A 13,876-nucleotide genomic window follows, 5' to 3' on the forward strand; every position below is an offset into this window, starting at 1 on the left:
AACTACTGCAATATGGACGCCAAAAAACCGCTAAAACCTGGTATTTTGCCTGACAATGCCTCACTTTGAGCCAGAGATCACAATATGCACATGCTTAGTGACTTTTCTGAACCCCTTAGCAAAGGAACAGCCAGGTAACTGAAGAGATTCATGAGCACTTTCAAAACACATGTTCTTAAGGGAGAGCGTTACACAAGAAAACAAAACGTATTTCGGGTGAGTCTAAGATAATCAATTCAGCAGCATTTCTCTTATGGTGTGGAGCGTAAGGGATTCCAGAGCTGAGCACTTGCGAAGAAAGGCTCATCAAAATGATACAAAATTGAACAGAAATAGAGATTACTTGGCAGAAGTGGGGGAAAAAGAAGAACTACATTTAGCCTCAGAGCTAAAATGCAACTGCATTTCCTAATTAGAGCAGAAAGGACAGAACAAACATCTCATGAATCTAAGCATGTCCAAGAGGAGATTTGTTGTTGTTGTTGAGGAGAGTTGTTTGCATTTTTTTAATCTCAGGAACGCTTTGAACGCTTTTCACTTTGCTTATCCCCCACAATCCACAAGCTCTCTCGCTTCTTTAAAAAATGTTCATGCATTTGCTTTCTAAGTAGGGCAGCAAAAGGTACAGCCTTCATGTCTTCTCCAGTGTCTACTAAGAGCAAGACAAGGCAGCAGAACAGAAATGTAGGTGAGGACCATCAGGCCACTAAAAACCACATCAGGGATGTTCTTCCGACAAACTAAATTGCACTATGGCAGGGAATCCAGAAGAGCAGTGCCACGTGGAAAATATTGCACTGGAACCCAACCAAAGTCTTAGGATAAACAGCAAAGACCAAACCAGGCAGCAAAAGGCTAGTGTATGCATGTGAATGTAAAAGGGAAGGGAATCTAAAACGGCAGAAAAGCAGAATTTTGAAACAAGAAGAAACAGGAACCAGGGGATCCAGCTAGGCTGCTCAAGACACGAGGTCATGAAGAGGCAAGAAAAACACCAGACTGGAAGGCTGCAAATTAAAGGAGAAAGTTGAATTAAAACCAGTGCATTTACGCACGTGCACACAAATATACAATCTTAACTACTACTATTCTGAGCATTTACATCCTTGTTCAGGTCTTGGGAGAAAATTAATTTCTGGTACAGGCTACCAAAAATCAATATGCCTAAATAAACATAAAATGCTTCTTCTGAAAACTGAGCAGGAGAGAATGAAAAAGTGAGAGTAACTGTTTTTAGTTCATAAACTGAGTAAGTATAATGTTTATAAGGACCCTTACTATGCATTTAAATGCACATGCTAAGTCATAAGCAAGTTATCTACATGGAGTAGCCTAAAAAATATTTGGAGACGAGAGAAAAAAGTGAATAAACTTCAGCTTAGCCTTTCTTTGAAACAGTTACTGCTAAAAAAATTGTTCAGAATACTTACCTATCCAGGACTGGATCTTGGCTATCTAAAACGAGAGAAAAATCCAGTAAATGACAATGTAAAAATTACGTGATTATTCAACATTTTCCACATAGTATTTAAGTAAAGTATTTCAAGAAGTAGTTACCTGTTATTGATGTGTTGGATATTTATCTTCACAGAAGAATCCATAATTCTGGTAAGACTTAAAAGGATCTTGGGAGGGGGAGTTTGATGCAAATAAACATCTGAATTACTCGAGCCAAAATTCCCGTTTGCACTGCTGTGACCTGAACAAACGCAAGGACGGTGCTCTCTACCAAAGCCTTGATCTTCAGAGATTAAGAGGAATGATTTGGTCGCAGGAGCAGGCATTTTTTATCATATTCCAAGAGCAGCAGTACAAGAAGATTGCTTACTTGTCCCCAAATAAAACGAGTATTTCGTGTGTATGCTCTGAGACAGGAGATAAACCCCAAAACACAAGCACTAAGTAGGCTGAATACTCTTCTTGCTTAAGAAGCGAGGATTGTTTAAGAATAGGCAGGCAGTAAGTAAAATGGAAGGTCTAAAGCTCTATCTACGTTCATGTGTTCAGAAAAAAAGCAGGGAGGGAAGCACAGCTACGAGACATCACTAAGTATCAAATAAACCCTCTAAGGAAAGGGAAAGAAACTGGATACACGTTTTCATCTGTACAGTTTTAATGCAAAGAATTACCTAATTTTAACACCAGATGAGGTGAAATATATTCTGTGATTGAATGCATTAACAGAAAATTGGAGCTACTGCAAAAGATCACTAGAATTATACACCTTATTCATTAAAATAACACTGCATTTACACTTTATTTTACAGTTTTAAATTATACTAATCTATAAAGACCAAAGCCAGTGTAGAACTCCAAATATGTAATTTCGTCTCTGACAGAAAAGTTAATTTATACAAATGCATCTGTAGACTAATAAGGTTCTGACACAGCATAAGATTGTCAATTTTAAAACCTCATTATAATATTAGTGCTTCCTGCCAGATATATATTTAGTATACCTCACAAAAAATGAGAATACCTTCTTATATATACTACATCAGCACATTTAGAAACCAGTGACACATGGTCTGTTGAAGAAATGCAGCTTTTACAGACACCCCACAAGAGATTTACTTGGCACCTACACCCCGTGTAAAACCATGCCTTCCTCAGCTGGGTATTGCTACCAGACTGCTGGAACTCTCTCTCAAGCTGCACCAGCAGAAAAAGCAGCTGAAAATACTACAGATACTTTGAATATCCTTATCCTTTTCGAATAGTCCTGAAAATTTTCTTAAATGCTATTAGAAGCCCACGAGTTAATTCCCAGTTAAACAGCCACAAAATCATGACTTGTTGACAGAAATAATTACAGATAAGGGAAAAGTCCAAAATCTGCTAACTGAAGGCTGACCCAATTCTGAATGCTGCAGAAATACCAGTTTCCTAGAGAGAAGTCAAAACACATCACTAAAGGAGCTGACATGACACGCAATGTGTTCCTTCAAGAACAAAAGTGGGTTTTGCAGTTTTCTACTGAGTGTTCTTTTCTCCTTTCAGCAGCTGAGCCTTTTTACTGGGTAAGAACAACCTCTTAATGGACTTCAGTCATTCTGTAAATTATTAAATATATATATATATATATATATCCTTCCTGGTGTTTTTTTCCTGGTAATTATTTCAAATACTAATCGCTGTTTCTTCTTAAGATCAGTTTTGTACATGCTGCTCCAAGGTACAACAGTAAAGGCAATTATCTTGACAAGTTTCCTCTTAGCAAAAGACATGAAGAGCTGTGGATAGAAAATAAAAAAAAAGGAAATTAGCAATTAGCAAAATTAGCAACAGAATTTCAATTCTTAGCTGCAGTTGTTTATACAAAACAGCCTGTACACAGATATAACACTGCAAAGCAGTTCTTCAGCATAAATTAGTAGAACAATGTTTCTAGATCTGATTATGCATTACTTTCCTGCATGGTGTGCACCTTTTTGTAAATAGTTCAGAGAGCTAAATTACAGCATCAGCCCTCAATTAGTTTTCTGCTTTTATAAAAGCAGAGATGTGTTTAAATGTCAGCAAGCCACAATTTCAACTTAGGACTAATCTCAAATTTAGTCCTCCAAAGAGGGTAGGGGGTATGTGAGTCACTACAAAAGGAAATTAATTCCCGGACAGTTTAAAACATTTGGGTCTTTCAAAGATTCTGATTTGTTTCTGCAGCCAGGCAGTTAATTCAACAAGGGGCAAGAATGCTCTCCTGACCTGTTTAGTACACATACAGGTGTAGTTGTCCAAGATTTACTACCTTCTGCAGCAGCATACAAAGCAACGTGTTCATCCTTGTAAATTGCCTTAAATATGCAAACCGCCTTGCCACAGCACTGGCTGTTCCACCTCTGCACTAGATGTTCCTGCATTTGTGTTTTTGATGCAAAGGCACCTCTTGGGGTGTTGGCAACACACTGCATGCTGTGCTTCTTGCATCTGCTCCTATATCTTCTATACTATTAATTACCCCTGCTAGCAAAAGCAAGAAACCTCAGCGTGAAACACTCCAAGCCGTGTCAGCTGGGGACCAGAACTATGCACTACCAAGATAGCCAATTTCAATTCTTAAGTTACACAAAAAAGCTGTTTTCCATCATCCCCTACTACAACTCAAAAGAGTGGGAGCATTGAAAAGAAAGATGGAAGCAGCTGGCATTTAAGAGCCCACACGTAAAACCCTTCTCCCTGTTCCACAAACACACAAAATGCCTCTCTGTTCTTTTCTCATTCTTCTCCATACCACCAGAATGAATGATTGATGACAATTACCTGTTGCAGAGAATTCTTCCTCCTCCTTCGAGCCCATTTTCCACGTACTGTCACTTTCATAAAGCTTTAACAGTGAGGAACTGCTTGGTGAAAAGAAGTTTGATTTGGTTGTTTTTTTTTTTGTTTTTTTTTAACGATCATTGTTTAACAAACCACTAGAGCTTTGGCTGTCAGAGGCTGGTATTCCTCATCAACAAACAGCAGGCAAGAAGGCAAACTAAAAATTATGGTAAGTGTTTTGAAGGCTCTAAAAACTTCTGCATGAATAGAACATGCCACATAGACACATCTACAGTGGTTTAAAATAAATTTCACACAGACCCCAAGAAGCTTGAAGCCACTTTATTATTTGAATTTCTGAATTAAATGTTGGTTACAAAAATATGCAAGATCTCACCTTTTGTAATTTATACATTTTATACGGAACTTACAAGAGAATTAAACACTAAAAGGAGTTTACCAGAGAGCAGATGAAAGACACACAAAGTTTTTGTAGACACCACAAAAACTACAGCTTAAAACAAGAAAAGAAAAATAATCTACTTTAATCTACCATGTTCAGAAAGAGTATGAATATACTTGCACTCAGCCTTTTTTGTTAAATTCAATGAGAAGAAGAAATAAACTCAAAACCCCTTGAATAAACTCAACATAAAAACGTTGTATCAGTCCAAGAGGAATGAAGAAAAATACGTCACTGATTATCTTCTATTTAACAGGAATATCCAATTTATACACTGCAAAAGGAAACTTGTAAAGGAAATGTTATAGATAAGATCACGAGGGAATTTGGCTTTTGTGCTCTGACTTGGAGTAATTAAGTCACCTTTTACATTTTTTATTGTAGGCAGTAAATAAATCCACCTAAAATTTGAAAATCCAAACAGTTACCTGAAAATAAGACTTAACTGAAGAACTGGTAATAGTGCAGACTAACTGCCAAAATTTAGAAAGTAACATTTATAACAACCTGGTGACTTCTGTACTGTTTAACGCAAAGAATTACTAAGTACCTGCTTCGCTCAGAAGTAATCCAGGCAAAGAGAGTGCAGCTCTCCTGAATACTTCCTTCCTGAATTAGCAGTTCTCCTACTCAAAGAAAATAAATCTACCTCTGGTGTTCTTACATTCGTACTAATGTTGAGTTAGATTTTCCAATGCAAAAATGAAGCAAAGCCAAGAAATTAGAAGACACTGAATAAGAAGGCTTGTGGAAGTTCAAGCAACTTAAGAGCAGTGACAGTTTCACTGCTGACCCCAAATTCTCAGCCTGTTTTCTAAGATCATGTCCTAAAGTAGGAATTAAAGAAATATATAAAAATTCGTGTGAGGTGACACCCACCTCACATTCAAAAAGTTCAAAAATTAAGTATCTGGTGAGTGTAGTCTAGCTTACTGCCAGCAATCTTGCATTATGTTTTCAGGTCACCAACAAATGCAGTCTACCTGAAGCTAGGACAGTATGACAGTGGTTTAAGATCCAAGACTGCCAAGCTGAATCCAGCTCAAATTTATTTGACAATTGAGCCTTCATGACTACAGTACAATTTTCAACACCCCAGCTCTGCTTATGTTCGTTCCATTCATTGTTATAACCGAATTCCATTCCATAGCCATTACCTTGGCTATCCAAAAATCCAATATATTTTCTGCCACTGGACTGTCAAATCTGGGCATCTTGCTACCCTTCAGTGTGAGCCTTCAGTTGTCCACGTGCGCAACAGAAGGAATTTAAGAGGATACTAACAAGCAACAAATTCTTATAGGTTATACAGAAAAGTCAAGGATTAAAGTAAAGTAAATAAATAAGAAAAAAAAGACAAGGAAACAGGGAACCAGCAATAATTGTACCAGGTAAGTAGCACAGACAACAAGTGCGACAGTAAAGGACTTGGGCATTCAACTGGTATGTAAGAGTTGCACTTCTCTGAGTAAAACTTGGCATTAACATCAGTAACTCTTATTATGAACACAACTCTAACAGCTAGAACTAGTAACATATATTGAATTCACAGAATGGCACAAGTCATGAAAGAAATAATTTTGGTATTTCTTTACCAAACAAATCTTTCAGTAGTCTATATGCAAAAGAATGAACAGTATTTTTATGGAAGTGTATCCACCACTTGTTTCTTTAATTCTTTAATCAACAAGCAACAAGATGCATATTGCAGCACCATATTATAGTTATTTTCTCCTGGATCCCTGAAGATACAGCTACAAAAGCAAACCATGAAATTTCTGAACTGGCCTTAAATTGTTAGTATTTAGATTATCTTGGGTGCAATCACACAGCGCATGCAGGACAACCCGAGCAATCAGTGTCTACGAGTCCCAGTCAGCCTGGGTTCATGCAAGGCAGGCTCTGCTGGACCAACCTCATTCCTTCTCTGGCAAGGTGTCCCACTTAGCAGCTGAAGGAAAAGCTGAGATGTCATCTACTGCACTTTAGGAAAGCCTTTGACACTTGTCCTTCACAGCAGTCTCTTGGAGGAACTGTCTGCGCGCAGCTCAGATGGGCCAGGAGTTCACTGGGTGAAAAAACTCCCAGGATGGCCAAGCCAAGAGTGGTGATGAATGGAGCTGCATTCAGCTGGAAGCTCGCACCAGCTCCCCAGGGCTCCGTTTGGGGCAGGTCATATTTAAAATACCTTTGTTGAAGATCTGCATAAGAGGATCCAGGGTTCTCTCAGTCATTCTGCAGATGACACTATGGGAGTTTGTTCTGCTGGAGACTAGGAAGGCTCTGCAGAGGGATCTGGACAGGCTGGATCAATGGGCCGAGGCCAATGGTGTGAGTCCAACAAGGTGAAGTGCCAGGTCCTGCCCTTGGGTCACAACCCCAGACGGCACCACAGCCTGGGGGGAAAGTAGCTGGAAAGTGGCCCAGCGGAAAATTACACGGTGGTGTTGACTGACAGCAGTTGAACACAAGCCAGTGTGTGCCCATCCTGGCTGGATCAGGAACAGTGTGGCCAGCAGGACCAGGAACGACATTCCTCCCCTGTACTTGGCACTAGTGACACCTCAGAACCTACATCCAGTTCTGGAGCCCTCCTTTCAAAAAGACACTGAGGTGCTGGAGCAAGTCCAGAGAAAGTTTGGAACCATGTTCCATGAAGAGCAGCTGAGGAAGCTGGGGATGTTTAGGTGGGGTAAAAGGAGGTTCAGAGGTGACTTTGCCTCATTACAACTCCCTGAAAGGAGCCTGTAGCCAGGTGAGGTTCAGCTCCCAGGCAACTAGGACAAGGACGAGGAGAACTGCTTCAAGTTGCACCAAGAAGGTTCATGTTGGAAAAATTTCTTCACCAGGAGTGTGGTTAAATATTGGAACAGGCTACCCAGGGCTGTGGTGGAGTCAGCAAACCAGGAAGTGTTCAAAAAAACAAGCGGACGTGCCACTTTTCCAGTTTAGTGGGCATGATAGCAACCATTCAAAAGCTGGACTTGATGATCTTGGAGTTCTTTTCCAACCTTAATAATACTTTGATTATTTTGTACCTTCCTTTGAGCTATGAACAGCTCCATAAGAACACAGAGATAAAGGGGATATATTCACAAACACAAGTATTATTCCAAAGTTGGTTCTACGTAAGTCGAAAAAACAGGAAGCACATATTCAATGGCCCAGATAATGTAACAAACAAAGTGGCAAATGCTTTAGAAGTCTAATAATCTTTTCTCTTTGAAAAAAATAATCTGGAAGGGCTGGAAAGACCTACGTGTTTCATTTGGGATTAAAATGAAATCTTACAATTATATTTAGCTCACACATTGCTGTCCAATCAATTTAAGGTTTCCTTTAAATAGGTAGAAGAAGCATGTTCCATTTTCTGGCAGGCACAATTTCCAAGAGGCTACAACTATCTAGCATAACACAGCCACAACTCCAGAGCATGTCTGTTACAATTCCACGCAGCAGTGTAAAACCAGTGATGTAAGCCAGCCAACATACTCTTCATGTTTGGATATAACTTCCATTTAGGCACTACAGCATAAACTATGCTCTCCCCTACACCTGCCAATCATCATCCCTTGAAAATTCATAGTAACTTTTAGTGGGCACTGAGTCACATTCCTTGTAAAGTTTACCAGAAATCTGATAAAAACAACTGAATTTGTATTGGTGCTCAATTTTTAGGTATGATCTTAAAGGTGAAACCATGAAGGTACAAAAGGCAGCTCTTACAGCTGTTGTTAATATTCTAACTCACTGCCTCACCTGAATACTAATCAACAGCAAACATCAAGGAAGGCTGCAACAAAACCACAAAACCAAATACAGCTTCTTTTAACTTACCTTTGAAAGATGATTTCAAGTTTTAAATGCGTTACCCCCAAAGCAGCCTAAACTTTTAATCCTGCCTCTCAAGAAAATACTCTGTGACCATCAGTACTGAAGGAACTCAAAAAAAGATTAATACCTAATTCTTCAACATGTTTAAATTGCATACATCAGAGATAATGAACCAAGGCAAAGGGGATTGGTGGATTTGGGATTACAGTAGAGATCAAGTCAGGTTAAAGCTGTTACAGCATTCTGGCATTGCTTCTTTCAAGTATGCCGAGTGTTATAGTTCCCTCTGCCACATTAAAAAAAATGAAGTCTTATTAAAAACCGACCAACCAAACTTATTTTGGATACATTTACTCCATCTGCTCATAACAAAGTGATGATTCTTTAGAAGACTCTCCCCTCTTGCACGTATGTTAGGTTCTATCTTTTCCCTTTTTTCCCGCATCCCCTTTTCTGGATATAGGAGGCAAGAAAGACTGTCCAAGTCCTAGGAAAAGCCCACAGTTTACTCCTTAGTCACCATCTAATCCAGTCATGTCTCTGCTCAAGCTTCATCAGTCATTTTAAGGGAAGCCACTTGTCCCCTGGCTGGCAGTTGGCCAGTAACTTCTGCTACGCTTTATTTAAACCCCTCACTGTCCACGGGTCTCCTCCACTGTGAGATATTAATGGCTTAGGGCCACCACAGTCAAGTAACTATTCTAGGATATCACAGGGAAGCCCTAAAGCAATGGAGCACAAACTAAACCCGAAATTAGAGATGGCTCCTGTTGCCAAAGCCTCTACCAGACAGAAAAACTAAAGGAATGAAGAGTGTAATTTATGGGAGGATTCAGCCTTTAATACACCATTTGGCTTTATCAAGGGAAACATAACAACAAAAAGTGCATCTATTCAAATAGGATAAAACCACTTATTTTAAATTTTAATGTTTTGAATTTCAAGTGTTCAGGACTGAAAAGCAATCTGTAAAGTTTGTCCACTTACTGTAGGGATTACGTGATATATATTCATACACATCGATCCCACAGCATTCCCTAGCTAACCTCAGTTACACTTGCTCAGCTTCCAACAAAAATCTAGACTTGCATGATCTTGAAGGTATGATAAAGTACTTAGTTTAATCATAGATCTGATTTAATCATAGATCATGCAGACAAACACTAATTACTCACCTGCAGCATCTCCCAGGGGGAAAAAAAAAAAAGTCACCCAAGACAGAATGAGACATACAGACCCAGCAGAAACAAAAAAGAGCAGTTTGTTAAATTGCTTAAAAAGAAAGAATGATCAAAGATAAAAGCAGTTTTATTGCAAAGTCCTTTTCCTGAATTTGGAGGACAAAAGAAGCCATGAGGTCAGAGCGTACACTGATAATAACATTTACTTGGTATGTATGTATTTCCCCAAATCATCTCACACAAGTTTGATGTAGACATAATAAAAACCTAAAGGATAACTAGATTACCATAAACTTAACTCAATTGTTCCATCTGTAGTATGTGAGACTATTCACATTTTCTGTTCCATTTTATGATCTCCCTAACAGAGCTTGCAGTATGTCAGCTAGACAATAAACAGTGCTAGGAACACAGTGAGTCTTTAAAACTAGGTAAGGCAGAGAATAGACTGCGCCACATTTAGAAAACGAACAAATTCATCTTGTTATTTGAAGGAGAAAAGCAAAACTTCACATGTATAAGAAACCATAGAAAACGAGAAGAGTTCTCATTGTAAAAACTTGCAAAATCTTTGCAACCTGTACATAAAACTTGAGAGAAAAGCAGTGACAAGAACAAAAATGTTAACTTTATGAGCTAAGGTTTATTTCACAATTTCATTTTTGGCAGTCCCCAGCTGCTACTCTTTAGTGGCAACAATCCAATCTGCTTATCCAATCACTTCAAAACTCACATTTCTAAAGCTTGCATCACTCTCAAAAATTCTCAGAACCCTGTAATTTAAAGTGCATAAATGAATAATGAAGTCTCAAAAAGCCAGGGAAAGGAGTTTCGCAGAAGGATTCTGAAGCAACACAACCTTTAGTAGGGGTACAATAAAATTCTGCCACCACTAAATTGAAGTTCTGATGCAATTAAGAGTTCACAATGGGAAGTCTTCGGGGATTAATAGGTTGCTCCTCCACTGCTTCTGGAGGAGTCACAAAAAGATTTACAAGATAATAATTTATTAGCTCCACTTAGGTTAATACACGGGTTTCACCTTCAAAACTTCTAGGTTTACAACATGAACTGAAGTTTATTCAACTCCTTTAGCTAAAGAGGAGATCGTGGCAGCTGCCCTTTCCAGCTTTAAAGACAATTGCAGTATAATTTCTCAATCAATCCACCCCATGACAGCGCTGTTACACAGACTAGCCCACTCTAGTAAAAATGAAAACCAAGCCCATGCTGTCCAGGACATTTATGATCCAAGTACAAAACAAGGTAGAAAATAAAAATGAACTGCAAGACAATAGACACATCAATAACAAATTACAAAAAAAAAACACCCACAAACCTGAAACAAACCAGAAATCTTTACGCATAACAAAAGTAGAGCTTCAGAGAGCATTTCAAAGAAGGCAGCTTTGGAAGTATATAGTGCAAAGGTTGCTCTAAAGAGTGCAGGAGAAAGCATAAAATGCAACTGAAGACTTTATCAAGTGACCCAGGTGTTCTGGGATTTTCAGAGTTAAGAGTCAACCTCTTAACAAAGAAATTACATTAACTTACACTTAACAAGATATTAAAGAGAAACAAAAAAACAAAGCATATCACACTGATTTTTTTTGGGGGGGGACACTGATGGATAAAAACTGGATATCAGACACTTATGATCTCCAATTTAATCACTTCATTAATTGGTAAGATTTTTTCCCTTTGTTGGTGAATGTGAACACAGAAAATCCAAGCAACTGCAAACCGTAAATGATGTCACATTTATGTGAAAGACCAACTTCAGATTTGGAAAAGGAAAGTAACACAGAGAACAAAGGAACAAAACTTCATTCAAAACATTAGATCAAAATATGCAAGCATCACCAAGAACCTGAAGGAACTACAGAGTCCCACAATTTTCACCAGAAATTAAAATTATACTCAGGATGTTATTTAGCATATCATACTCTGCCAAATGAAGAAGGACAAGGCTATCCAAAAGAGTCAAAACACTCTTTTTTTTTTGCAGGTAAAAAACTTAATAGGTAATTAAAGCCCTCCCAGTTTCTCTCCACAACAATTTGAAGATAAAACAATTTTTTCCCAGAAAACAGATAATGCTCCAAACTTTCACTTCAACACAAAGCAATAACAACTTCATCACTGGCTGACCTACATATAAATAGGAACAGAACAATTGCTTTACAAGAAGATTTTAACTTGACCTAAAGCCATATTGAAATATAATTTGCTATCTATATTCTCATGAGGCTGCTTTTAATTAGGACAATTTAATTGTCAGCATTTCAAGCTACTATAAAACAAAACAAAACAAAACAAAAAAACACCAACAAAAACCAGGGAGCTTCAGCAAACAGCTCTATAGACTAATCCCTGTAAAAACTCTGCCAAGTTAACTGGTATTTCAGTATCCCCTCAAAATTAACAGTCAAAGAATTATATTCTCTGTAATAATTCCAAGTCAAGCACTCTTGCCACTGGATTGATGAAATATAGGCTTTCTTTACTTTGCATTGTTTTTCAACCATGTTTAGTAGATTGTGGAAATCATAATCACTTAAGGTTTAGGACTTGTTACCATGCTGGCAATTTTAAACTTCTTTTTGAGTAATCTTCAAAAACCCAAAGGCTGTCAGTATCTGTAGAATCAAAAATTACCTCCTAAAAATATGAGTTGTGATACTCCAAATACAAGAAATTAATAAATATAAGGATGGCTCAGTCTTCTGAAGTTTCTGAACCTCTAGATTGGCTTGTACCAGGAAAATATTTATGTCTGAGCACCTGAACTCTACAGGCAGGACAAAACCCAATAACCATTATATCAGTTTCCTACTGTTACTCTTCAGCAATGCTGTAAGCATTAGAAAGGAGTAAGAATACTTCTCTTTGCAGAGGGTTCTTCCAAAAAGCAGAAAAGGAGCTACAGCAGTCACAGAAGGCCTAGCAAAGAAAACAAATCTCACCCCTAATTTCTGCAAGAAATGGCTACAGATCCTTGTGCCTGATTAGGCTGAGACAAATAAGAAAGACAAGAATTTACCTAGAAATGAAATGTAGCATGTAATCCTCTCACAGCAAGTGATGAACATTCAAATGACTGTATTTGTTAATATATAATTATATAACTTGTTATATATATTCATTAATGTTATGTAATTAACATATTTCTTCCTCATGTTAACAGATTACACTGCATCATATAACAGCATTATGCTACTTAATGTAAAAGATGCTGTCACCAGCCCTTCTTCCCACGTAAGCAACTTACAAACAGCTCAACACCACTTAGGAAATCAAAAAGGGAAATCTGAGTTTGAAAGGAGATAAATATCTTATGGCTGCCCAACAAGAAGAGAGAAAGAGGAAATAGCACAATTAAAAAAAATAATCACAAATGAGGCAGAATGTCATTCAGGATCCATCACAAAAGAGGCCGAAGAACATTGTGAAGAACTGTGAAAATGACACACACCTCAAAACAGAAAAGACAGTTCAAAAATGGGATTTGATTTCACCAACTGGCACGAACAGAAAACAGTCAAGGAGGCAAAGATGCAGAACTGGGCAAGATGTGCAAATCAAGGGAAGAAGCAGGCTATGCTGAAAGGGAATTGTTGCATAGAAACAGAATCTGAAATATAGAGATTGTTCATATCCTGGTGTTCTCAATCAGGTTAACACTAATCATAGTCTTGTCTTTTTCTTTTTTACAAAAGGAATAGAACTTAATCAGAACTTCCAGCTGTCAGCTAATAAATGGAGACACTTTAACAAGTTCTGGTTTAGTTTATGCTGTTCAAGGATTCACAAGGAATAAAAATTAATCATAAGGTTTGAAAACAGGCCCTACCAACACTATGAGTCAAAACAGAGGGACCAAATCCATTGAAATTATCCAGAAATTTACAAAACACTAAAAAGGTCTTCTTGGCATTACCAGCCTCCATTCTGAAGAGAACACTTAATTTCCAGCACTGAAGAATTTCCCACAAATTAGAAATTGGTTTTCTGAAAACGCATTACAAATTTCTAAAGTCTTCCAATCATCACAGATTTCCCAGTAAAATGAAAGCAAAATGAAATGTAATAAAACACGCACACACACACACACAAAACAAAACAAAAAAACCTAAAC

General features: G+C 37.9%; 1 protein-coding gene across 1 annotated transcript in view; it reads right to left on the reverse strand.

Moving 5' to 3' along the window:
- The window catches only part of PPP3R1 (protein phosphatase 3 regulatory subunit B, alpha), a 37,783-nt gene that overhangs the window by 15,189 nt on the left and 8,718 nt on the right, over positions 1–13,876 (reverse strand). The gene's annotated exons all lie outside the window — the stretch shown is intronic.

The sequence above is a fragment of the Hirundo rustica genome, chromosome 3 (assembly GCF_015227805.2).
Source record: "Hirundo rustica isolate bHirRus1 chromosome 3, bHirRus1.pri.v3, whole genome shotgun sequence".
In the NCBI taxonomy this organism is placed as follows: Eukaryota; Metazoa; Chordata; class Aves; order Passeriformes; family Hirundinidae; genus Hirundo; species Hirundo rustica.